This window comes from Pinus tabuliformis, chromosome 7 (assembly GCF_031772625.1).
Source record: "Pinus tabuliformis cultivar Carrire ecotype Pingquan chromosome 7, CPIR1, whole genome shotgun sequence".
Classification (NCBI taxonomy): Eukaryota; Viridiplantae; Streptophyta; class Pinopsida; order Pinales; family Pinaceae; genus Pinus; species Pinus tabuliformis.
In genome coordinates, this window is record NC_142293.1 from 1,455,094,570 (window position 1) to 1,455,119,911 (window position 25,342).

Below are 25,342 nucleotides of genomic sequence, written 5' to 3' on the forward strand. Positions count from 1 at the left end.
ATGCTAAGGAAGTTTATGCTTCAAGCGTGGGCCTGATCCTTTAATCATCTCCTCCGCTCATCAATGTTCATTTTGTGAAAAAAATTGAAAATTAAAAAGAAGATATAAACTAAAATTTTGATAAAAGTCTATTTACCTCATTATTTTTAACTTTGAATTATTAAAATATGGGGCAGAGTAATCGTTGGAGGTCATGAGGCCAAGCCATGGTTATTTTCAGCCCATATCTTCTATCACGTAGCCGGTTTGAAGGACATCAAATGTGCGACGCAGCAGTGGCGTGAAAGGCACGTCTGCAAGTTTTCGTAGTGTTATGTTTGTCACTGATAAGACCGATGCCTACCCTGACGTTTATAGGCCCTACCCTAATATCTAAGTGCACAGAATATCCAGAGCAGAATAATGGATGGAGGCCACGAGATCGACATCCATCAGACCGAAAGAAGACCGTATCAATCACATCGCTGGTTTGAAGGACATCGATTGTGTGACGCAGCAGTGGCGTGAATGTCAAGCCTGTCACATTAGGTATGTGACTGATACGACCGGTGACACCCTACCCTCCATATCTATGTCTAAAACTGCCTTTTAATTTCATTCCCATTTTATCATTTGAGTCGGGTTATCAGTGTTTCACATAGTAAAAAAAAATCCACCGTTACATTTCTGAAATCCATGGGGCCATGGTGGTTTGTACCAGGGATTTTTGGGATTCAGGTAAAGACACCTCTAGTGTTTTCTCTTAGAACAATTACCTGTTCCCTTGGCATTTTGTCCAATACATTTTTATTATCGCTGTACAGTTAATGGAGGAGAAAATACTGGAAACGTTTCATTACAGAGCTTTGAATGGAATGGGTAGAATTGAAAAGAGAAAAAACAACGGTATGTGTTTAGCTACCCATGTTTACATTTTTTTTATTTGTATTAAGAAAAAAAGTCATTGAATGGTGGGAAAGAAACACAAGGTGTACACTGCTCTGCACATGTTTAATTTTCATGTAAATATTTCGTGAAAAGACAATGAATGGTCATTTTAATTTTAGTGGTTGCTGAGTTTGAAGTTTGAAAAATAGTGGTGGTTGACTGAACCTTTTGTCGAGACCACATGGTCTTGTGAAACCTATGAATAACCATTATTTCTGCAAACTATGTAATGATATTGCATATAACTCACCCATTGTGTGAGCAGTTGCCTTGCCTTGGAAGGAAAAGGAGGCCGCGATCCAGTGTTCTCAACATTTTTTTGTTGTTCCTGTCCCAGATCTAGTTTATGTTCTAATTTAGTTACCGAATTCGAATTGATACTAAAAAAATTCGTCTCTGCCAAAAATTAGAGAATACACGTCTTACAGATACTTAATATATTTTTAAAAATTTATATATGAAATTTAATATTGTAAATTTACTTATTATACCATTCACAAATTTTTATCAAATGTAGTTACCAGTTGTTATTTTCTAATTTGTTTTCAATATAGAAATAACTTATAAATTTACGTACTATTTTATTTGACTCAACAGTTTACTATTTTATAACTATTTTTCAATATAAAAATAACATATAAATTTACTTATTTGTAACTACTATTTGCCATTTTACTAATTTTTTTCCATACAAAAGTTACGGTTTCTAATATTATTCCATTCACAAATACAAACCTATAATCTTTACAACTGCATTAAAAAAGTATATAAACAAAAGTTATAGTTTTTAAGTGTCACTCTGTGTTGTACATTTTAAGCATAAGCTCCCAGAAAGGGGTAGTTCCAGAATAAGCCAGCTAATAATGATACTGTAGAGTGTTTTGGAAAGTATAAGCCTGTAGTGATGAAAACTAACATAGTCAATAGAATGTTCCAGATTTGGTTACTTTGGAACCTGAAAACTAGCATAGTCAATAGAATGTTCCAGATTTGGTTACTTTGGAACCTTTCCTTGCTTTGCTAGGAATAAACCAGGCTCTGGATAATAATGTTGTCGTGGACTTTGCTAGGAATAAACCAGGCTCTGGATAATAATCTTGTCGTGGACTTGGAACACAGTTGATAGAAGAACATTTTAGAATTTTTTTTCAATATGGAAACGGTTTTTGTTTTTAAATATAATTTTTGGTCTTTGAAACCGAATTCGAATTTGCCAATTATCTATCATACCAAAGTGAATTGGCGAATTTCCGTACTTTTTCGCCAATACACGCGTATTTGGTAACTATGGTTCCAATGATTGATCGAGTAAAGGCAAAGTTAGTTTCTCATTTTATGTCCATAGCTTTAGTGGGTTGCTCACTTCGGTTAACAGCTCTTGGTCAAAGGTTCCTTATGAAATTAAAGTTAGAATTTGCATACATGTGAGTGAGCGGATAGCGGTCAAACGCCTAGCAACCTTCGCAATAGCGTATAGTTATATTTAGCTCACTGGATTCATTGTAACGAAGACTATATAGTTGAATTACTCGTGAAAGCATAAAGCATCGGCCAATTCTAAAGAAATTGGCAAAGTGGATTTCCAAAAAACCTGGTAAACAACCAACCGGGCAACTGCGTTTTCCAACACCAAAAATTAGGGTGAATTCTATATGTTGGTTATATATCAAACAAAAATTGAAGTGCCTCTTTCGTTTTCAGATAAGATGGAATTTGTCTTGTCCACGTCCAAGCCATTGAAATAGAGATCCAAATATGTAAGAATCGTTAGCTTACAAAATCCTAGAAATAAGCGCTGAAATTTTTGTTATTTGAGTGGTAAAGATTTGTAAATTGTTTCCCTAATATAATGTCAATGAACAAACTGTTGGAGGATTATTTTGCTCCAAAATTCAATCCTTTCAATTCATTTGGTGAACCAAGCTACTGGGCAGAGAACCCATGAATTGATTTTAGCCTTCCGTCCATTAGAGCAACTTGAGGAAACAACTCGATCTCCAAGAGCAACTTGAGGAAACACCTAATCTCCAAAGACAAACTCCTAGAAAAATGGTTTGTAAGGAGTGAGATTCACTCCACCCTTATAGTTTTCACTGCACCAATCCATAGTTTTGTAGGCAATATATCCTTCGCACAATTTATTCAACCTTCTGTGGCGAATGAATCACATTGCATATGAATTAGCAGAACGAAGTAACCCTTTTGTTAACGGAATAAGTTGCGTTTTAAAAAAAATAGATAAAAATAATGGAAAAAGGGCCATTAACAACAATTTTTTTTAATCTTAACGTGAGACAGAGCTAGCTTATTGGATTGGTCCTAAGGTACGAACAATTCAGTTTGGTAAGGTTTTTTGTTTGGAGTCAACCATTTTTAAAGATGGTATTGTGCCGTTTTATAGATCCATTAATACACCCTTTACGGACCTCAGGGCATAGACACTCTGACATCTATTTAATTTTCAGGCCAACACTTTCTGTTAACCATTCTACCAAAATGGAAATCCGGTTTTCCCTTTTCCAATTCTGACAGGGTTTTACAATTCTGATATGGTTTTACAGGCAACTCTGCCTGCGGATGTATATGCATATATGTATTGGATGGATGTGATGGTAACCATTCTACGAAATGGAAATCCGGTTTTCCCTTTTCCAATTCTGATAGGTTTTTTACGGGCAACTCCGCCTGCGGATGTATGCATACATGGTTCCATTTCGTACTCTTGGATGGCGGATAAAGATGAAAGGGAATGACATGTATGTATATAGCTTACCATCTCATGTCGCATACTCTACTCCACGCTGTCAACTCAACACATAATTAATGCGTATTATTTTCCAAATTTTGATTTGTATAATGGCGCTCTAAAATTCGAATTAGAATTTTGAATTCGTCAACCGGCCTTACCCTATTTTGCTATTTTGTTTTAGAAATTTGAAACAGAAAGTTGGGCCTGGGGCGGAGGTGGATTCTTCATTTCAACTCAACTCCAAACATGAACGTATCGGCAGTGGTTGGGCCCTCTGATCGAAGTCATCCACACCGCTACTCACTCCATTGAGCGGGAGATCAATTCTGTCAATGGATTGAGACATGACTCTTCACGACAGCAACTTCCAGGGAACACCCATTGGATTGTCCATGGAAAACAAAAGAATCTCTTTGGCAACCATCGGGAAGCTCATCTTCGCTCAGTTCTGGAACTCGTTTGTTAGAATAGCGATTTTCCTTCCCATCTCAACAGTGGCCGCAATCCCAGGTAGCTCATTCTACATTTTCACCTTTAAACAACCCATTTTGATTCTGTCTGAGATATAATCATCGGTATGCTTGCCTGGGCTCTACTATGCTAGGGATACTTCAGATCAAGAAGGAAGTATGCATTAGGACCATGGTTTGCAGGGCGCCGAGATCACCATGGTAGCTAGTTATTGTGGCCATGCTTATTGGATGAAATTTTCTTCATAAAAATACGTATGAGCTTTTCAGGGGTCCCAGGTGTCACGCCCCTACACCTGCGGTAGTCTTTCAACCGCTTATAGCGAGGTGCGGCACCACCGAACACTTTCTTTTCACCAATACTTATGTTCGTGGACTACGCCTTAATTCACTTTCTCCTACTTAGTTTGTGTTTTGCAACCAAGTATTATTATGTTTATCCTTTATACCAATGAACATCCATACTCATTCATTATCAACAACAATTATAAACAAGAAGACAATTGCACAGTATAAAGGGGAGGGGCAACTCCCTGCAATATGAGTATGCCCGAATCAATATATTATATAATCATCACTTTTACAATGTACAAGCTAAATCTTGGGAAACCCCAAATTTACACTTAAACAATTTTACAATCAAGGTGAACCACCGTTCACCTTCGTGCACACCTTGCACGATGGGCGGGTGCTCGCCCGAGCCACCAAGACACCCACGCCAAGTCTAGGCACAAACCGGCACTTTGCACGACCGTCGTGCACACCTCAACCGATCACCGGGCACACCTTGCCCAACACCTTCACCCAACTCCTAGAACGACACTTCTCTACCGTGCGGCTAAACCAAGAACCAGCGCATGAGGTATGCACCTTCCCTCCTTGTCTTCTGCGCACTTAGACCTGCGCCTCTTCCTCTTGAACGAAGTTGCTTCGATTGAATGAATTCCAAGTGCTCTAACGCACTTACATATAGCCTTTGCAAGTGTGGGTGGGGCTTGCCTAGCCGACCACCCAACCATCGTGCGCACACCCCTTAACCGCGTTCAAGTGCCCAACACGTTAGTCGGCCCACCCTCCATCGTCGTCGGCCTCCAAGTATGTTGCTCCATGCTTAAACCGGGTATAAGTGTCATCGCACAATTATCGTCGCATATAACTCTTCAAAACGTCGCATTACCGTGTGCCCGCGCCCGCCCGCGCGCCCGCCGTGTGCGCACACCCGCGCGCCCGTCTTGTGCGCCCGCCCGCCGTGTCAACTCGCCTGCTCGTCGCACCGCGCCTGCGCCCATTCACCGTGCCCGCGCCCGTGTCAACTCGCCCGCTCGTCGCACCGCACCCGGCTCAACTCGGAGACCTTACATCCTCCTCCACTTGAAATCGTTGTTGTCCTCGACAACATACCATCTCGGTAGCCATCCACCAAGATCATCAATATCCATGATGTCAACTCCTCCACATACTGCAACCATCTCTGCATCATATGTAGAACCACCGTCTCCACCATGTCTTGCCTTGACAACCCTCTGTCACCAAGATCACCATACCAAGGTATACACCTCATCGGTATGTCATACATCAGAGATCATCTCAATCCATGATCATCGATCACCTCGTCACAATCTCCACATGCTGCTCTCCATCATGGAAGGCTGGTCCTTCCATCCAAGCTACATGCTCACTGCAACATATCGTGTTGATCTCCCCATGTGTCATCATCTGAACTGCTGCCATGATACTCCAACATAATGCCAACACATCTCTGCACACTGTTAACCCCCATGTCTGAACTAGTTGGGTAGCTAATCCAACCGTCACGTCCAAACCATGAGAATGCACATCCTCATGCCACCATCAGTTGTTTCTCAAAACATCCTGCCACATCCTCAACTCGATCAAGAATCCATTTCCATATAAGTATAAGCCATGCTTAGGTCCATGAAGTAGCCCCCATCTCATCTGCAACATGCTGTCCATGATGTTTGGTGTCAATGTGCTACATGAAATCAGCCACATCTATCCCAACATCATCATCCATATGTGTATCTCCTCCATATGAAGAGATCATCTCATCAATCTCCAACTCTCGGTGTGCCACATCCAAGTCCATGAAGCAACCTCCATCATATATGCAATGTGTCATCCCTCAAGTCTGCCATAGAAACAATTATGCACTTGTCTCATCTATGTGCTGCCCATGATCATAGATCAATCAACTCCCATGTGTCAAAAGGTAGTTGATCCTCGGCTCAACCCATGCCCAAGTGTAGTCACCAAGGCATCAACATCATCGTGACTCCATCACTCCAAAGTGTCTCATATCGATCCTCCACATCAAGACTCTCTTCCAAGCCATTCCCATACATGTACTTGAAAGTATGCACCCCATCCTGCATCAAAGTCTCTAACCTCAGCTTCTCAATGCATCAGATCCTCCAAGTCCACCATATATGAAGTCCCTCTAGAAGTCACAACAATCTCATGTCATCATGAGCTCCATAAGTCATCCCCAACCAACATCCTAGCAAGCATACAAGTCTCAGCCCAAAGGTCTCTACAAGATGCCTCAGCTCTCCATGTAGTAGGAATGCTCCATAGTCTGCTCACAACTCCATCTAAATCCATGGCCTTGTTGTACAAAAGTGTACAACCTCTCCATCGGCTCATAAGTAAAACATCTCCATGTCACACCAACAAATCCACTTGCACAACATTCCTGCCTTGGCACTCCTCATTGGATGCCCATAAGTGGCACCTCTACAAGTGCTCCTGCACAATGTCCCTGCATAAGACTGCCATTCTCCATGTCTCCAACCTGATGTCCATGACTCAAGTTGCCCATGTAACCCAACCAAGTAGACCCATCACAACAATTGGTCATCTTCATCCAAGTCTGCTATCTTCGGTCTAGTGAACTCGGTCACCCAACCATATCATCATCACATCACGAGTCCCTTTCATTATGGCTCCTCCACTGAAGGTTCCACCAAGAGTTACTCTTGGTCTCGACCATGAGAAGTCCACCCAAGCATCTCAAGTGTGTGCCCTTCTTCAATCTGTCCATGAGTCATGCCGGGCACTTAGCCAATGTGGCTAAAGCATGACCCAATCCTCCACAACGATCATCATGTTCCTCCCTTGTCACGGGCTTTGCACCTTTCATCATAAGGTCACAAACAACCCCAAAATGTCTTGCAACAATCAACAATCCTTGCTCTTCATCATGATCATGAGGCTCCTCCATGTGAGTATCCTGATCCATCCATGTCTGCAAACTGCACGATCCTGGTCCAACTTGATCAATTTCAAGTTCATCCTCCATCGTTGTCACATTTGCAACATCCTCAATCATCACGGCTTCCTCTTCCTTGTCAGCACAATTTGCAACTTCATCTTGCTCCATTGTCCAACCAAGTTGAAGAAGTTCGTCTTCAACATTCTTTTCCAAGACTTCAAGTTCCTCTCGAATCGGGGATTCTCTTCTTTCAACCTCTTCAACCTGTATAAAGTAAGCAAGAGCTTCCCTTTGCATTCTTCCAAACTTGCCATGCCTTGTCGTTCAGCTTGGCCCAAGCACTAAGCTTCACCCATGCTAAACCTGTTTCACCATTCACCACCTTTACCAAGTCCATTGCAACCATGAACCGGCCCTTGTTCCACTTGTATGTGAAAGTAGCTTCCTTCACCTGCAAGTACCTGCTTCCACTGTCATCAACTGTCAAGTTTCCAAGTGTGTGGATACACTTGCTTCACCTAGCTTCCTGCAAGACTCCTCCAAGCCTTCAGACTAGCTCTGATACCAACTGTCATGGCCCTACACCTGCGGTAGTCTTTCAATCGCTTATAGCGAGGTGTGGCACCACCGAACACTTTTTTTTTCACCAATACTTATGTTCGTGGACTACGCCTTAATTCACTTTCTCCTACTTAGTTTGTGTTTCACAACCAAGTATTATTATGTTTATCCTTTATACCAATGAACACCCATACTCATTCATTATCAACAACAATTATAAACAAGAAGACAATTGCACAGTATAAAGGGGAGGGGCAACTCCCTGTAATATGAGTCTGCCCGAATCAATATATTATATAATCATCACTTTTACAATGTACAAGCTAAATCTTGGGAAACCCAAAATTTACACTTAGCCAATTTTACAATCAAGGTGAACCACCGTTCACTTTCGTGCACACCTTGCACGATGGGCGGGTGCTCACCCGAGCCACCAAGACACCCACGCCAAGTGTAGGCACAAACCGGCACTTTGCACGACCGTCGTGCACACCTCAACCGATCACCGGGCACACCTTGCCCAACACCTTCACCCAACTCCAAGAACGACACTTCTCTAATGTGCGGCTAAACCAAGAACCAACGCATGAGGTATGCGCCTTTCCTCCTTGTCTTCTGCGCACTTAGACATGCGCCTCTTCCTCTTGAGCGAAGTTGCTTCGATTGAATGAATTCCAAGTGCTCTAACGCACTTACATATAGCCTTCGCAAGTGTGGGTGGGGCTTGCCTCGCCGACCACCCAACCATCGTGCGCACACCCCTTAACCGCGTTCAAGTGCCCAACACGTTAGTCGGCCCACCCTCCATCATCGTCGGCCTCCAAGTATGTTGCTCCACGCTTAAACCGGGTATAAGTGTCATCGCACAATTATCGTCGCATATAACTCTTCAAAACGTCGCATTGTCGTGTGCGCGCGCCCGCCGTGTGCTCTCACCCACGCGCCCATTGTGTGCGCCTGCCCGCGCGCCCGCCGTGTCAACTCGCCCGCTCGTCGCACCGCGCCTGCGCCTGTTCACCGTGCCCGCGCCCATGTCAACTCGCCCGCTCGTCGCACCATGCCCGACTCAACTCGGGTACCTTACACCAGGGGTCCCAGTGATTTGGCTAAAAATTTATTTGTGGCAGTGATAGGTTTTGTTTTTCAGAGTTACCAGTCACGTGGTGGTTAACTATTCTAGTTTTTCAAAGTAATCAGCCATACGACCATGATTAACCTTTTAAGTTTTCTTGGTAAAAAAAATAAATTAAGGCTAAACCGAAAATCTATATCCATTTCCATAGATTAAGTTTTCTTTTTTTCAAGTTCAAAGGAAAAATATAACAAGAATATTATTTTATTTTATCATCACCGTTTTCTGTAATGATGTTCCATTGTTTTCTTTCCCATGGATATTATTTTGTAAACAAATATTAATTTTATTTTTTGATTAATTATAATGTTATTTTAATACTAAAATTCTGATATAGAAGGTTAAATACGTGAAAGTTTTGATTTTTTAAGATCGTTCATTACTCTCATGTATTTATAATTTTTTTTAATTTAAAATTAGGTTTTCTATTTTTTAATTAAAAATTTATTTTGATTTATTTAATATTTAACAAATAAATATAAACAATAATTAATTTATTTTTAATATATTCATTTATGATTAAAAAGTTTTGGAAATAATCATAAAAATGTATTTTTTATTTTCATTTTTTTGGAAGTTAGTTTATTAGTTTTTTTGGCAGTGCATTAAAATTTAATGATTTAGAAATAAAAACCCATTTTATAAGAAAATTGGGTGCTTAGCTAAGCTACTAACTTAAAAATTAAAAAATTAAAAATTAAATTATTGACCATTGAAGTTATTTAAGAAATTAGTATTTTAAACATTTTCTAAAATTTTATTAATTGCAAATAAATAAAGTAATGAATGAATTTTTTATTCAAATTATAGAAATATGGAAAGTTTCTTGCATAAAAAATGGTGGGCAACTATCCAGATGGCATTCTCTCTTGCAATGTTATAACACAGTGAATATTTTTTTTTAAGATTTTCTAGTTTTTAATATAATTTTTATATCTCATAAATCAATTTAAAACCACATTTTTTTGAGAACCTTTAATAAATTTCATAAAATTTGTTTAAACAAATTCAAAACTAATTGAAAGTCAAATTTTTTTAACCAAAATAAAAAACAATATATACTTTGCATATAAAATAGCCCCATACACAATTAGAAAAATTAATTTACATTTTAAATTTTATTTTTTAATTTTTTAATTTTCAAATTATTCAGATTAATATTTTTTTAGAACCTTTAATAAATTTCATAAAATTTGTTTAAACAAGTTCAAAACTAATTGAAATTCAAATTTCTTTAACCAAAATAAAAAAAACAATATATACTCTGCCTCTACTCGTATAAAAATATGACTATGACCTTAATTTTCAACATGTGCATTAAATTTAAAGTAAAGTGCATTTATTAATGAACTAAAAAGTCTTAGGTTTATGGACTTTGTTCATCATTCTAAACTATTTGGAGGAAATAAATTAAAAGAGGACACTACCTATAGTAAACTATTTTCACCCCTACATTATTCATTTGAGTGTTTTGTTTAAATGACTTCCCTTATTTAAGTGATATATATATATATATATATATTATTTGGAGCAAATAAATAAAAATAAGTCACCCCCTAGATTTAATTATTTTCACCTCTATATTCATGTGAGTGTTTTGTTTGTATGGATGTACTTCTTTTGTATATATATATATATAGTGAGGAGAATCATCAAAGGTTGTTATCTTTGAATATAGGATGACTAGTAATTTCTATTTAAGGAAAACATTGTCACCTAAAATAAATCCTTAGTGGTCTATAAGGGGATAGGCTTTCACTCTTGCCATATGCCTTTAGGTTTTGGGCCATTAATCTATTTCCTTACATTAAAAGAAGATGAATTATTAGCTAATCATAAGTAGTTTTAGGTCTTACTAAAGGACCATTTTGGAAATTTCATCCCTTATAGTATCCCCAAAATAGCTAGTATCCCTTGTGCTCCATTACTGATAATGCTAAATAAAGCTCATGTGGTATGAAGTATCCACCTCAACCTAGCTCCATATCTGAAGCTAAGATACTATACTCAATTGTAGTTTTAAAATGTGAAGCATTATCATAATTATCTGAAGCTAGGATACTCTACTCAATTGTAGTTTTAAAATGTGAAGCATTATCATAATTATTAAAAAAAAATGTGGAGCAATAAGGAATTAAGAATAAAATAGAGTTGAATTACTAAAAAGAAATCATCAACTTCAAGTTATAGGGTTCAAACTATCTTCTTATGGTTGAAAGTTAGAACAAATTACTTCGGTTTATAAGAAATTAGGTATTGGAAAAGGCATAATACAACTTTACACAAACAACTCAAATTGGTGAGATAAATAATTTAGAGGATGAAAAAACTCTCTTCAAGGGTTGAAAGGGTTGGATGAGTTCATGCAAGAAAAAAAAGAATGGATGAACAATTGGAGTTATCTTCTCAAAAACAAATAAATGTGGATCACGCGCTTGAGATAATGGAAGATTTTATTATACCCAATATTGGTATGGAAATTTCATGCTATGCATTGTTTCACATTAAATGCGATATATTATCATGTTCAATACATTTGCATAACTATATGAACTTTTTTTATTGTTACAGCTGAGGGACCCACATCTCACAACATTCCAAATTGTCGAATTCTCAGATCCTCACGGTGAGAATGAGTATTTGATTAAAATATCATCATGAATTAATGAAATTGATTCTATGCCTTTCAATTTTTACAACTAAATGATTATTGTAATTTTTGCAGAGATATCAATTTGGAAATCCACCTGAGAGTGCCAAGAGGGACGAGGGTGACTTATAGACCCATACTTTAGATCGATCATGATGTTGTTTTTCCATTATGTCATTTATGGGCATGAGATTCCATTATCTATGTTGGAAATGAAGTTCTATTTTGTAAAAAAGAAAAATGTATAGTTGGACCAATTTTGAATAAAAATACATAAATTTAGATTTGTGTTTATGACAACATCTTCATTGAATTTTAAATCCTTATGTGGATGCAATGTTATATTCTATCAATGTTACATTACTTTTGATGAATGTAGTTGTAATGGATTTTTCTTTTATTATTTACAAATTATCAAGTTTACAGGTTTAGTTACTTTTATATTTATATCTTATTTGATGTTGCATGCCTGGACGAACATATCATTACCATGGATCGACCTCTTGTTTTAATAAATTAGGAGAAGACACGAAGTATAGGGCAAAAAACATATGTATAGAGGCTAGAGCTCTGCATAGCTTCCTGTATATGAGGTTTTTTTTTTTTTTCGTATATGTGCATATATGAAAAATATACACATATACAAAAATATGGACATATACAAAAGTTTCAGATAAAAAAAAGATATACGCATATACAGAAGTTGCGCATATACGGAAGAAGTGCACATATACAGAAGTTATGCGTATTTACGAAAGATTTGAACATTGAAGATATGTGTATGCGCATATACGATAAGAAATGCGCATTTGAACATATTTGAAGATATGTGTATTTACGGGGGTAGCACAACTTTATATATGTGCATATTTTGTATCGCATATCTTCCGTATATGCACAACTTATATGTATGTGCATATCTTCTGTATATGCACATAAACAGAAGGTCCACATATATATGGAGGTTAAAGTTGAGTAAATAAGAAGGTTGAAGTTATTTTCAACTTTTGTATATGCGCATATATGGAAGCTACGTATATAAGGAAGAAATGCACAACTTCCGTATATGCGTATATCCTCTATATATGTGAAACTTCCGTATATGCACATATACAAAAGCTAAGTATATAAAGAAGTTGTGCACAACTTCCATAATATACATACACAATAGTCCATATATGTGCTCAACTTCTCTACATGCACATATCTTCCGTATATATGCATATTGAGAAGATATACACATATTTGAAACGTATATATTAAAACTACACACATACGGAAGATATGTGCATATGTCATGTGCATGTGCAACTTCTGTATATACGCATATCCTACATATAGGCATATCTGACAACCTCCATATGCACATATCTTATGTGCCTATACTGAAGAAGTGCATTACGGAAAACATGCACATATATGGAGGATAGAGTTCTGCACAACTTCTGTATATGCACATATCTTTCGTATATAGTTTTTTTTTTCTTGTATATGCAAAAAAAAAAAAAATCTGTATATGTGTGTATCTTTTGTAAATGTGCATACTTTCTCTACAGTGCACAATTTCTGTATATGTGTATACACAAAAGTTGTGCGCATATGGAAAATACGCATATATATTGGAGTTGTGTATATATGAAGGTTGCAGTGGTACATGTGTGTGCATAAACGAAAGATATGCGCATATACAAAAGCTTCACATATACGAAAGATATACGCATATAAGAATTCAGTGAACATAAAGAGTTTTTGGAATATTTTAAAACCACTTGGTTAGTCAACAACAAAATATGCAAGTTTCTTGTAAATGGTTTTAATGACTATTTTTCATGTCATATGTATGGCTGTTAATGCATAACTAATAAATTTCTTTCTACAAATATGTGAGCAAAAACGTACATAAATTTTCCACACTCCAATCAAGATACAAATAATGCAATTGAATCTTACCATTGGTATATCAAGGAAAGGTACCTAAGTGAAAAGAGCAATTTATGTGTTGTTAACAAAGGTTGTATTATATTACAATCATATGCAACATTTAAAAGAAGTTGGTTTTGTACGACCTAGGAAAATTGAGGAACAATTGAATTCATTCAAGTGTAGAGTTAACCAAATATCAAATGAAAATTGTGTGCCTGATGAAAAGAGTAACAATGATTATTGAGTTCATAGCCAAAAGAAGGATACCCATGATATTTGGTATAATGTAATTTTTGTAGCAATTTCAATTTGGAAATGCACTTGGGAGTGCTAAGATTGGCAAGAGTGACTTGTAGACCCATTTTCCAGATCAATGATGATGCCATTTTTCCATTATGTCATCTATACGGGCATGAACTTTCATTATCCATGTTGGGAATGAAGATCCATTTTATAGAAAAGAAAAATTTATAGCTGAACCAACTTTGAATACAAATACATGAATTTGGACTTGTGTATATCACAATCTCTTAATTGACTTTTAAATTCATGATGTGGATTTGATGTTATATTCTCTCAATGTTACATTACTTTTGATAAATGTAGTGAGAATGGATTTATTTATTTTTATTTACAAATTATCAAATCTACAAGTTACTTATATATTTATATCTTACTCGATGTTGCATGCATGGACTAACATATCATTACAATGGAACTTTGCTTAGTGATAATAATAGATGTCTCATGTACATGAAGTGTATATATGTGTGTGTGTGTTTTGTGTGTAGATTTAGAGTTATTTTAATTTTGAATTTATCAAAAAGATGACTAAAGTTCTAAAGTACAATATACATGTCTTATAATAAAATTTGCAAAAATAGATAAAGATTTGAGCCTTTATCATTTCAATACTAGCATTTAAGGACAAAACTTTATTTGGTAAGTTGCTCCAAAATATATATATATATATATATATATATATATATTTCTTTTCTTTTTCTTTTATATATATTTTAAAATTCTTTTATTTATCTATGGTGGGAATAAGAGAGTAAGCACAAAAAATATGTATGGTGAGAATACAAAAATAAATATGCATGGATAGTGAGAGTGCACCAAAGAAAATGTACACATGTAAAAACACAAAACATGCATGGTAAGTGGTAGCTCTAGAATTTATTTGATTTTTTTCTTTCGAACTTGAGGATAAATATAATGTTAAGTGTTGTAATTGTGATAAGAAACAAAAGGGTTTTCGCTAGAAAGTTTTGTCACTCATAACACAAACTATCTTAACGCAAAATCAAATTGAACTGGTCCAAATTTTATTATAAATATTTTTTTTGTTTATTATTGTTAATTTTTTTGTATATTTCAAATTTATTGATGTACTTATTTTTCCTTAATTGTTAATGCAACAATTAACAATTAAAACAACCATATCATGCAAATATCAAACAAGTTATCCTTAAGTATCAAGCACATCATCTTTAGATATCGAACATGTCATCTTTAGATGTCTAACAAGTCATCCTTATTAAATTACCGTAATAAAAAGATAATCGTAAGATTTTATATCTTGATCTTTTATCGATCTTCGTAAGCCATAAGTAAGTTATTGGGCAAGTAATTATGACACAACTATGTTGTTTTTTGAGAGCAAAATAAGTTTTCCATCTTCCATTATTTTTTTTCCAATAGTATAAGTCAAGTTAAATCTATGATCAATATCAACTCCAAAAGATTTATATGAAAGAAAAATACAATCATGTACAAAATAAAGATCATATACACTAACTAAATCATTGTTTTAGAAATAACCTTGTATTAAATTTTCCTAAAACAATGTAACTTTAAAAAAATAAAGGCAAACCAATTTATATAGGACAATTCTAATTTGGTGGCAAGACAATTTTAATTAGGTTTGAAAAAAAAAACATTAAATAATTCAAAATAAAATGTATGAAAAATTAGGAGAGAAAAAAAACATCAAATAACTTAATTCAAAATTTATAAAAAGATAGCGAGTAAATCAAAGATATACGAAAAAAACTAATAAATCAATATTAGATTATTTAAATCAAACTAAATATTATCTAATTTATTTTATTATTGTAATTAATTTTCAATTATTAAAATTATTTTTAAATAATGTAATGATTGTTGATTTTCTTTCATATTTATATTTTAAAAAAAAAGGCTTTCTATTGATAATAAGAGAAAGTACATTGACAGAGAGGAAATCTCACTGATCGCTTGTAAGAGATAAATCAACAACCAAGAATTGTATCTAATACATTTGATCTCTAATATGTAATAGGATACATTATAGAGAGATGAAAACTGTAGAGAGTTGCCTAGTTACAATGATCATAAAATAGAGTTATTTTGCAGAAAAAGGGAATAGAGTGCAAGTTGTACAATAAAATGCCAGAGGTTAGATCAAAATATACCCCAACCTATGATAAGTTCTAGAGGCAAAAAACTGGAATTTTATCTTAGCAGTGTTCGAGTTGCATCATTCCTTGGAGAGGTGATCCACTTCACTATTTTCACTCCGATAAATTAGTGTTATGGAGATAGAGTGGAACTCCATGAGCAGGGTTTTAATTATGCATTTCCAGGTGTTGAGGTTAGGAGAGTCTAGGGAGCCTCAGTCATTTGCCTAGTTGATAGATTTGGAGTCTCCAAAAACTGTAAAAACTCTAATGTCAAGCCAAGAAGCGCAGTGTAGGGCCCCACAAAGAGCTAGTAATTCAACACACGTATTAGTTCCAATTCCACAGTGCCAATAAAACCTATAGAAACTCTCAGGTCCTAAATGGATGGCCATGCCACAACCACAAATGTCAAAAGCGGAGGCCCCGTAAAAGAAGCCGACTAGGTAAGAGGGCCAGAGGTTTTGAGGAGGAGAGGGACATTTAGAGACCAATGACTTAAATGGAGAGCACTAAAGATATAAAGAGAAGATTCTACAACTGTTTTTCAATATGTCAGGCTTCATATGCTTAAAGATGAGAGAATTTCTGGAGCGCCAAATCCCTCAGATGATAAAGAAGGCCAAATTTTGTGTTGAGGGTGATCCACAATCCAACTGCCAAGACAAGAGGCAATGTGAAAGGAGTCCCAAATTGTAGGGGAGTTTGTCAGTTGTAGTGCATGTGTCCAGATAGAAGAGGCCAATGGGCAGTGGAGGAAGAGGTGGTTGATGTCCTCTCCGACTGATAAGCAAAGGAATCATACTCTCGGGCCATGGTAGCCTCTCTTGCAGAGTATTTCCTAGGTTAGAATTTGGTTGTGTGCCACCAACTAGGAGAAACACTTGATTTGGAGTGAAAATTTCCATTTCCAACACCGAGCCAATGAAGAGAGGAGTGATATATTCCTTGATGGTTGGAGGATTATCCGATGTGCTTCATTTACGATTACCTTTCTCTATTGTGAGACACTGAACCAGATAAACTTGTCTGCTTTTGTGGATAGGACAATCCCAGAGAGTTTAAGATCTGAAATGTATGCTGATCATTCCTGAATCAGAGGGACTAAAATTTCTAGCTCTGCGGTGTCTTTCCAATGTGTAGTTGTAGGAGAGGAGAGATTCATTTTTTGTGTCATTCATCACAAAACTCCTTGATTTTGCAAAAAAAAAATGAGAGGAGGGGATAATAGATGTGGACTTGTTAATCCTGAGAGGGGGTCCAAGCCAATCTTTGGAGTGGATCCCATACCAGCATCCCATTTTAGGTTCCCAAAAAACCAGTGCTTAGTGAGGAGCAGGTTGCGCTATGAAATCGAGTAGTTGGGAGGTTTTGGAGCACCAACACGAAGCCATTCGATGAGATCTTTGTTCTAGAGGTATTTTGACTTGATAATTCGGTTCCATAGACCATCATTGCAAAAATACTCTCCAAAGGTTTTTAAGAAGCAAAGCCAAGTTGAAAGAGGTTATGTCTACGAGTCCCTAATAGCCTTTTTTGACTATAAGGTTGAGGATCTCTGAATTGGAAAGATGAAATTCGCATTTCGGTTGTGTGCCAACCCATATGAAACTTGAGATACTGGGGTTGAGATTACAAACAACTCCTTTTGGAGGTTTGAATATGTGCATCCAGTAGATGGGAATGTTTTGTAGTACAAAATTGATAAGAATGAGACACCCTCCCAAAGAGATCCAACGATGAGACCACTGTTTTAGTCGCTTACCAATTTTGTTAAGAAGCCAATCCCAATCCTTGCTTTTATAGCCATTTGGCTTTAGGAAGAAGCTCAAGTAAATGAAACCATCATCCAAGTGAGTGAATTTCACCCCGAAGATATTACCAATCTCCTTGGTCCGGTTTGCATTAGGTTCACTAGAGATCATATTTGACTTTAATTGGTTCATGAGAAGGACCGGGGCGAGTAAAAAATCAGAGAGGGTATTGAAGAGCACCTACCATTCAAAAGGGTCTGATTTCCAATTGTAATAAGTTCATCCACAAACATTAGATGGGAGAGGGAGACCCTATCAATGATTTTGCATCCAAATATGAGACCATGATCATGAGCATGAGTGATTTTTCTAGACAAACCATCAATAATGACGAGGAACAATAAAGGAGACAAAGTGCAGCCTTGTTTGAGTCCTATGGAGATTCTGAAAAAATCTGTGGGTGAGTCATTTATTATTATTGCAAGGGAGGTAGTCTTGATGCATGATTTTATCCAATTTATCATAGTGAACCCCAGACCAATTTTTTGTAGGATAATTTAGAGTAGTTCCCAATCGACACAATCAAAATACTTGGTAAGATCAATATTCATGAGGTAGGAGTCTAGATGGTAGTTCTTGATAGAATGAATTCATTCCTGTGCGATTGCTACAACATCATGGATATGTCGATGCTCTAGGAAGCCAAACTATTAAGCATAAATGTGTTTTGACAAAAAAAAATTGAGCCGGTTCGTGATGGTTTTCAAGATCAATTTGTAGATAGTGTTGCACAAAGAGATGGGACGATAATTAGAGAAGGTGCTAGAGTGAGGGACCTTCGGGATCAGGGTGATGAACATAGCATTTGTAGCACCGGAGACCAAACCAAGGCTACGTGATTCCTCCACCATCTCAGTGAGATCAACAATCATGATCTCTTGAAAATGAATGAACAGTTGCATTGTCTAGCCATATGGACATGGACTTTTTCCCTGGGAAATTTATTTTAAGATTGAAAGGAATTCATCTTGTGTAATGGGGTGGTCCATTTTCCTAATGTCCTCCATGCTAGGTGAAAAAGGAAATAGGTCACATGTTTCCTGCTGCTTGTTTAGTGGGACTTTTTCCGAGGAGTGGAATATGTTGCAAAAGTGTCTCGTTGCCTCCCTTTCGATTTCCTGCTTTGTTGAAATTTGTTCACTTGATTATGATTTTATGCTCCATATAGAGTTTCTTTGTTGCCTCATTTTGATCTGTTTATGGAAAAACCTGTTGTTCTTATCTCCTTCCTCGACCCACATAATATGACTTTTTTGTTGCATTTCTTCACTCTGTCTTATCAAGATTTATGATCTGTGAATCTCCAGTTGTAGGATCTCTTGCTTTATGGGTTCAGAGAAGTAAGCTAGGTCAGAAGTGTCCTCCAGTTTTTTAACTTGATGTTAAATATAGACTAGCTCTCTAGTCAGATCCCTTTTCTTCTTCTGAGCCCATTGTCTAACCCTTTCCTTTAGAGCTCTCAATTTACCATTGATCTTATCCATTTTCTGGGAGCCATGGTCTCCAAAAGTTGTTTGCCATAAGGTCTGGACAGGACGATGAAGTTTGAATCCTTCAGCCATAAGTGCTTAAATTTGAAAGGTGGAGATTTTTGTTGTTGTTCCCCCAAACCATTTTAGCAAAATGGGAAAATGATTTAAGATTTTGATTTAGAGAATCATAAATTCAATTCCTGTAATTTTTGACAGTGGATTATTGTACATAGAATTAGTGAAGTTGTTTTACAATTCCTTGTGAGCCCCATTGCCAATTTTTCCATGTGGGTCCAATAGGGTCTGGTTTGATGTCTTGGAGGCTTTTCTGAGTGAATAATTCCTTGAAGAATGTCCCTAATGAGTCAGGCCTATAGTGGGAACCCCATATTTCTGAAGAATCAGTGGAGAAGTTGAAATCCCCAACTAGCATCAATGAGTTGAGCTCAAGGAAACCATTGTGATCTGCGTTGTTCCATAACACCTTTCTATTTGAGTAGGGTGCATATATATTGATGATTTGAAGGTGGATTTTGGAGCCTCTTCGACCCCCCGTGATGAGTAAGCCCACTATTGTTTTGAAATTCTTAAATTTATAGGTTTTTGGGTTTCACATTGCGTCCATTTCCATAGATAATCCAGTTGGAGTAATTGCACATATATTCCAATTTGGACAATCCTGCAGTAAGTATCCCCACATCTTATCTTTCCTATTCATTGTTTCTTGTAGTAGAACAATATCAAGATTGTGAATGCCAATTAGGCTTTTCATGGATCGTCTTTTCAGGGATCCTCATTTGTGCTATGACCCTAAACCCCTAACATTCAGTGACATTATGGTCATTATGGAAGGTCATGTTCGGGGGGATCTACTCTAAGGACCCGAGTTTTTGGGGTAATCAGATCCCAATGACTAGTTTGGGAGGATGAAGGGGCACTAATTTATGCAAGGTTGACTGGAGACTGTTGAAATTGTTCCAACAGATTGAATGGGGCAATGGTGTAGTTTGATATTTTTTTGAGTTTGGGACCTTTCTTTCGTCGAATGGTGATGTTTTTATGGACAACACGATAGGGATCGAAGTCATCCAAATCAAAGAAAGATTTTTTAATTATTAGTGGTTCTAGAGAAAATTGCGTCTCTCGAACTAGGACTTCTAGCTCCATGTCTTTTGAGAAAGGGGAGAATGTTTGACCTAAGGGAGCCCCAAATTTGATAGGGGAAGAGAAAAATTGATCAACATGTGATTAAGTCATTGTTAGGGACATATATTTTCTTTCAACATTCGCTATATGGGGGGGGGGAAATGGTATTGTGTTTGAGGAGTGTTGGTAGAGGCTTATGTATGATTGATGAGGAAAGATTTGATGATTGGGTTACGATGTGTAATTGGGGGTATAGTTTGGGGGTTTGAGATAAAGCTATGGATGTTGTTCAAGATCGTTAGCATGTTATTATTAGGGGTAGGTTGTGAGGAGCGATTGTTTAGTGGTGAGGTGGAGAGTGTAATGGGATTGCTTCTCAGAGGAGTTGATTTTGGATGGAGAGAGACATTTGAATTGATATTTGCAAAGGAGAGAGTATTCGTCCTGTCTTTTAGAATAGTGGAATAAGCCATAATGTATGCTCATCTCCCAACAACATAGGTGGAGTCCAGATATTGGCCGCTCTCGAGTGCCTGTCTGCTCAGTGTGTTATCATAGGTCCCGTGCCATGACATCAGAGGCATCAGAATGGAATTGACCAATAATCTACAATTTTTTTTAATATATATATATATATATATTTTATTATTTATTTTTTTTTTTTTTTCGCTACAAACATGGACCCCAATATAATTCAATTTATGCAAGAAGTCCCCAGAAATTTCTGCGAATTTTTAGATTTTTAGTTTTTAACTAATATGTTGAGAAACTTGACGTTATGCTAAACATCTTCAAAATCTGCAGTTTTTCGTATTGGTTCAATTCAAAAATTCTAGTAATTATGATGTGCATTAGTTGGTTTCGTAAATATAACAATATAAAAGTAGAGTCTGTCTAGATTGTTGCAACACTTTTTTTTTTCAAAAACGCCAAGTTAACAAAGAATACACTAGTGCCAAAAAACATGACTTTTTATGAATCCCTTGATTTTTAAAGAATACACAGTAAAGAAATGCTAAGTTGACATATTAGATGTGAATAAAAAAAATCCAGTAAGTAATAGAAAGTTAAAATTTCTGACAAGTTTCTTTTTATTGTAAAATGAAATTCTATGTTAGGCCCCTATACTACTAGTGTAACCCCTTATTGTTATTATTACAAGCCCCTTATTATATTGTTGTACCTATGTAGTCCCCATAGAAGCCCACTATTGTTATTATTGGCCCCATAGAAGCCCACTATTGTTATTATTGTGCCCTTAAATTATTATTGTTATGTCGGCGCTAATTATATTATAACCCCTTAGACTCCTATATATAGAAAGGAGGTCTTGTCATTTGTATCATCCAAGAATTGTTCATTTGTGTAATGTAAAGGAGGTTGCCCCCTCGAAGACGCTGAATTTTAAGGCGTTCAACTATCTTTTCAATCTTTTTGTGAGCTGGTTTCATAACATTTGATAAACAAAGGAAGGTATGAATGGAAGAATGGCGAAGCAGGTTGGGAACTCATTCAATAGTTGCCGAATATCCCAGTTCCAACAATATTGCTAGAACTTGACAAGGAAGGAAAAAACATATTGGAAGCTGAAGCATTTACAGGACCGAGAAGTCGACAGCTACGAAATCGATCAATTTCAAAGCATCTCATCAAGTGGAAGAACTTACCGGTTGAAGATTTCACATGGAAGGACAAGAATTTTATACATAAGCATCAAGAACTAGTCAAGCATTCATAACAACACTTTTTGAAGGAGGGGCATGTTAGGCACCTATACTACTAGTGTAACCCCTTATTGTTATTAGTACAACGCCCTTATTATATTGTTGTACCCATGTAGTCCCCATAGATGTCCACTATTGTTATTATTGTGCCCCATAGAAGCCCACTATTGTTATTATTGTGCCCTTACATTATTATTGTTATGTCGGCTCTGATTATATTATGACCCCTTAGACTCCTGTATATAGAAAGGAGGTCTTGTCATTTGTATCATCCAAGAATTGTTCATTTGTGTAATGTAAAGGAAGTTGCCCCCTTGAAGAGGCTGAATTCTAAGGCGTTCAACTATCTTTTCTATCGTTTTGTGAGCTGGTTTCATAACATTCTAAATAGAAAAAGTGTAACCCAACTTCACATTTTCACCCAAGGAATTTAGAAAATGTTGGAAAATAGACATGAATGGGATGTAGCTATCAAAGGCCCCAAGCAAGTGTTCACTTGTCTTGTTTGCGATTGTGTTGAGATCTTGATTCACCATCGTGCTATCATACACAATATCCCTCCAATTCCTCCATGTCAAAGATGTCGGGTAAGAGATAAATGCTAAATGCGCTGCCAAATCAACAAGTGTAGTGAAAATGAAAAATGCAAAAATACAATATGATTTAGATGCAAGGTTAGGTTGTGCACGCCAACAAGCATATAAAACATTTGTCAATGTAGAAATTGTTTCAGTTGTAAGTATTTATTGGTATTTATGTGCATATGTTTTTTAATAATATAAATTTATTGTTATGGTCTAAATTCATTGAAACTTGTTTTCACAGTCATTTTCTACATTTGATCAACTCAGTGATACTTCAAAGCAAAAACTTTGTGAAAAAATTCATCGTTGGGATCAGAGTCTACCTCATAGACGTATGGCACAATGAAGTGCATAGATAATGTTTTAAAACGGAAAGTAAGGACGAAGGTGCCTGATGATGTAGGGGAAGAAGGATTAGATGGTCATACCCATATATTAAACTTTGATGAAACTAATAATAACAATGACTACACAGTTCAATCCATTTTTTTGCATGTATTACTTTTCAAGACATTTTAACATTAAATCATATTTACTTTTATTATAAATTGTATACTAATTTCCCATTGTTATTGATATGCATAGCCTAATCAACAAAATTCCCTAGAGAGATCTCCACATATTTTGGTTGCTAAATATAGATCCATAGACTTGGATATACAACAAACTTCAAGCTACCAACCATTATGACGCTCACCAAGATTTCAAGGGGTTATTGGGCCAGTAAGTTTTTAATCCATATAACTTATTCCACAAAAGCATTAATATATAAATTGGTATGTTTTACTATAACGATGGGATGAGAAATGGATGTTCTATATTTTATATTGTTATCTTTGATTTGTTTTGATTATATATATTTAATTTTTTTAGATCTATATGTTGTTTCTTATTTATGGTGCAGTGTTGCTTTGGAACCAGTGCAATCAATGAAAACCCCACAAGATGGTGAAAGTCTTAAGAAAGATGGAAATGAAACGGTTCAAATGCTACAACCATCTTCACATACAACCATCTTCACATCTAATGTCATATTGCAAAATAACTTTATATTTATTTATTGATTTGTAAATTGTCATGGATATTTCGCTAGACAGTTCGTCACAACATATATGATAATAATATATTAAAATTTTGAATTTCTACACTATTATAGTTTTATTAAAACTCTAGATCTGTAAATTTAACTGTATTTAGTGTATGCATGCAAATGAAAATTATGAAGAAAAATAGATAATAACAAAATAACCTCACACACACATTGACTATCATGTCCACCAACATATATGTGCAAAGGTGTTTTGGGAGATGTATATTCATTACTTTGAACATTAGATTATACATAGATATAAGTATTTGACTCAAATAGAATTAGATGTAAAAATATGATAAAATTATAACAATATAAATGATGTGGATTAGATCATTATATTGTTTTTCATCTATCTCGATGCATTCGAAGTGGAAAAAGTGGAGGAATCAGCTCATGGGACTGTTTTTACCAGCGGGATCCATTTTGGCGAAACTGTGTGTGAAACCTTCCAGGAGCGTTTTGAAGCATCAAACAACATTTTTTGGGGGTTAAAACTTTTTTGCTTTAGCCCCAAACCTTTTTATGCTATTATACATACAAATATTTCCAACGACGCAAGAAGCACGTCAATGAGAGTCTGTATGAAAAGGTTATGCCACTTAGAAGTTGACCTTCCAGTTTTCACACCTATAATTTGGGAGGATGCTACGTCAACCCCCATTATTCATGGAAAATGGACTAGCCACGTGTTTGTGATGTAAAAGAATCTAGAAGTGTCTATATTGTAACTCTAGTTAAGAGTTGATGTAGTCAAACTTAACCATTAGTAGGCTATCAGGTTATCTTATAATCGGGCCACTAGGAGGAAGAGGCATTCCATCCTTTCGAGAACATTTTGTTTCATAACTAAGCAAAGGTAGCCAAGAGGTATAGGAGGTAGAGAACACATGGAGGGTTTGTGCACCGTAGCATCCTACGAGCCACAAGACTAACTTCTTTGTACTTGCAACAAATTTATAGACAGAGAAAGAGAGTGAAACAACCTCACGTTCCAGGTGGGTTTTCTCCCAAAAGGGTTTCCCAAAGCATATCTTGTGTCCCTTATAAATGAACATGTAAACAATAGTGATGTTAAAACTATCATAACAACACTTTCAAATAAGAACCAATATTCATATCTATTTCTTTCTTGTTAATCATAAATGAGCCATGTTGTTCCTATTATTTACAATGGCAATTTAAAGAATAAACCATGTTGTTTCATGAGCTATGTATAGTGTTTTTTAATCTCCAAGTGATCCAAAAATTATTAGCATGCAAACATAACATGAGTTACTAAAGTATGGCAATAATAATTATAATATTGTTTAATTGTAGGTCCAAGATGCTCATCAATAGCCTATGGAGAATCGAAAGAGATAGGCCCATTTTGATTAAATAAGAGAAGCATTGGTCTGCAATTGAATCCTTTCACATGAAATAAA

General features: G+C 36.1%; 1 long non-coding RNA gene across 1 annotated transcript; it reads left to right on the plus strand.

Moving 5' to 3' along the window:
- Nucleotides 1-619: 619 nt before the first annotated feature.
- On the plus strand, nt 620-11,969 carry LOC149253215 (uncharacterized). The gene is made up of 3 exons (XR_016266149.1): nt 620-885; nt 11,643-11,697; nt 11,797-11,969. It is a non-coding gene; the product is annotated as an uncharacterized LOC149253215 (long non-coding RNA).
- Nucleotides 11,970-25,342: the final 13,373 nt, after the last annotated feature.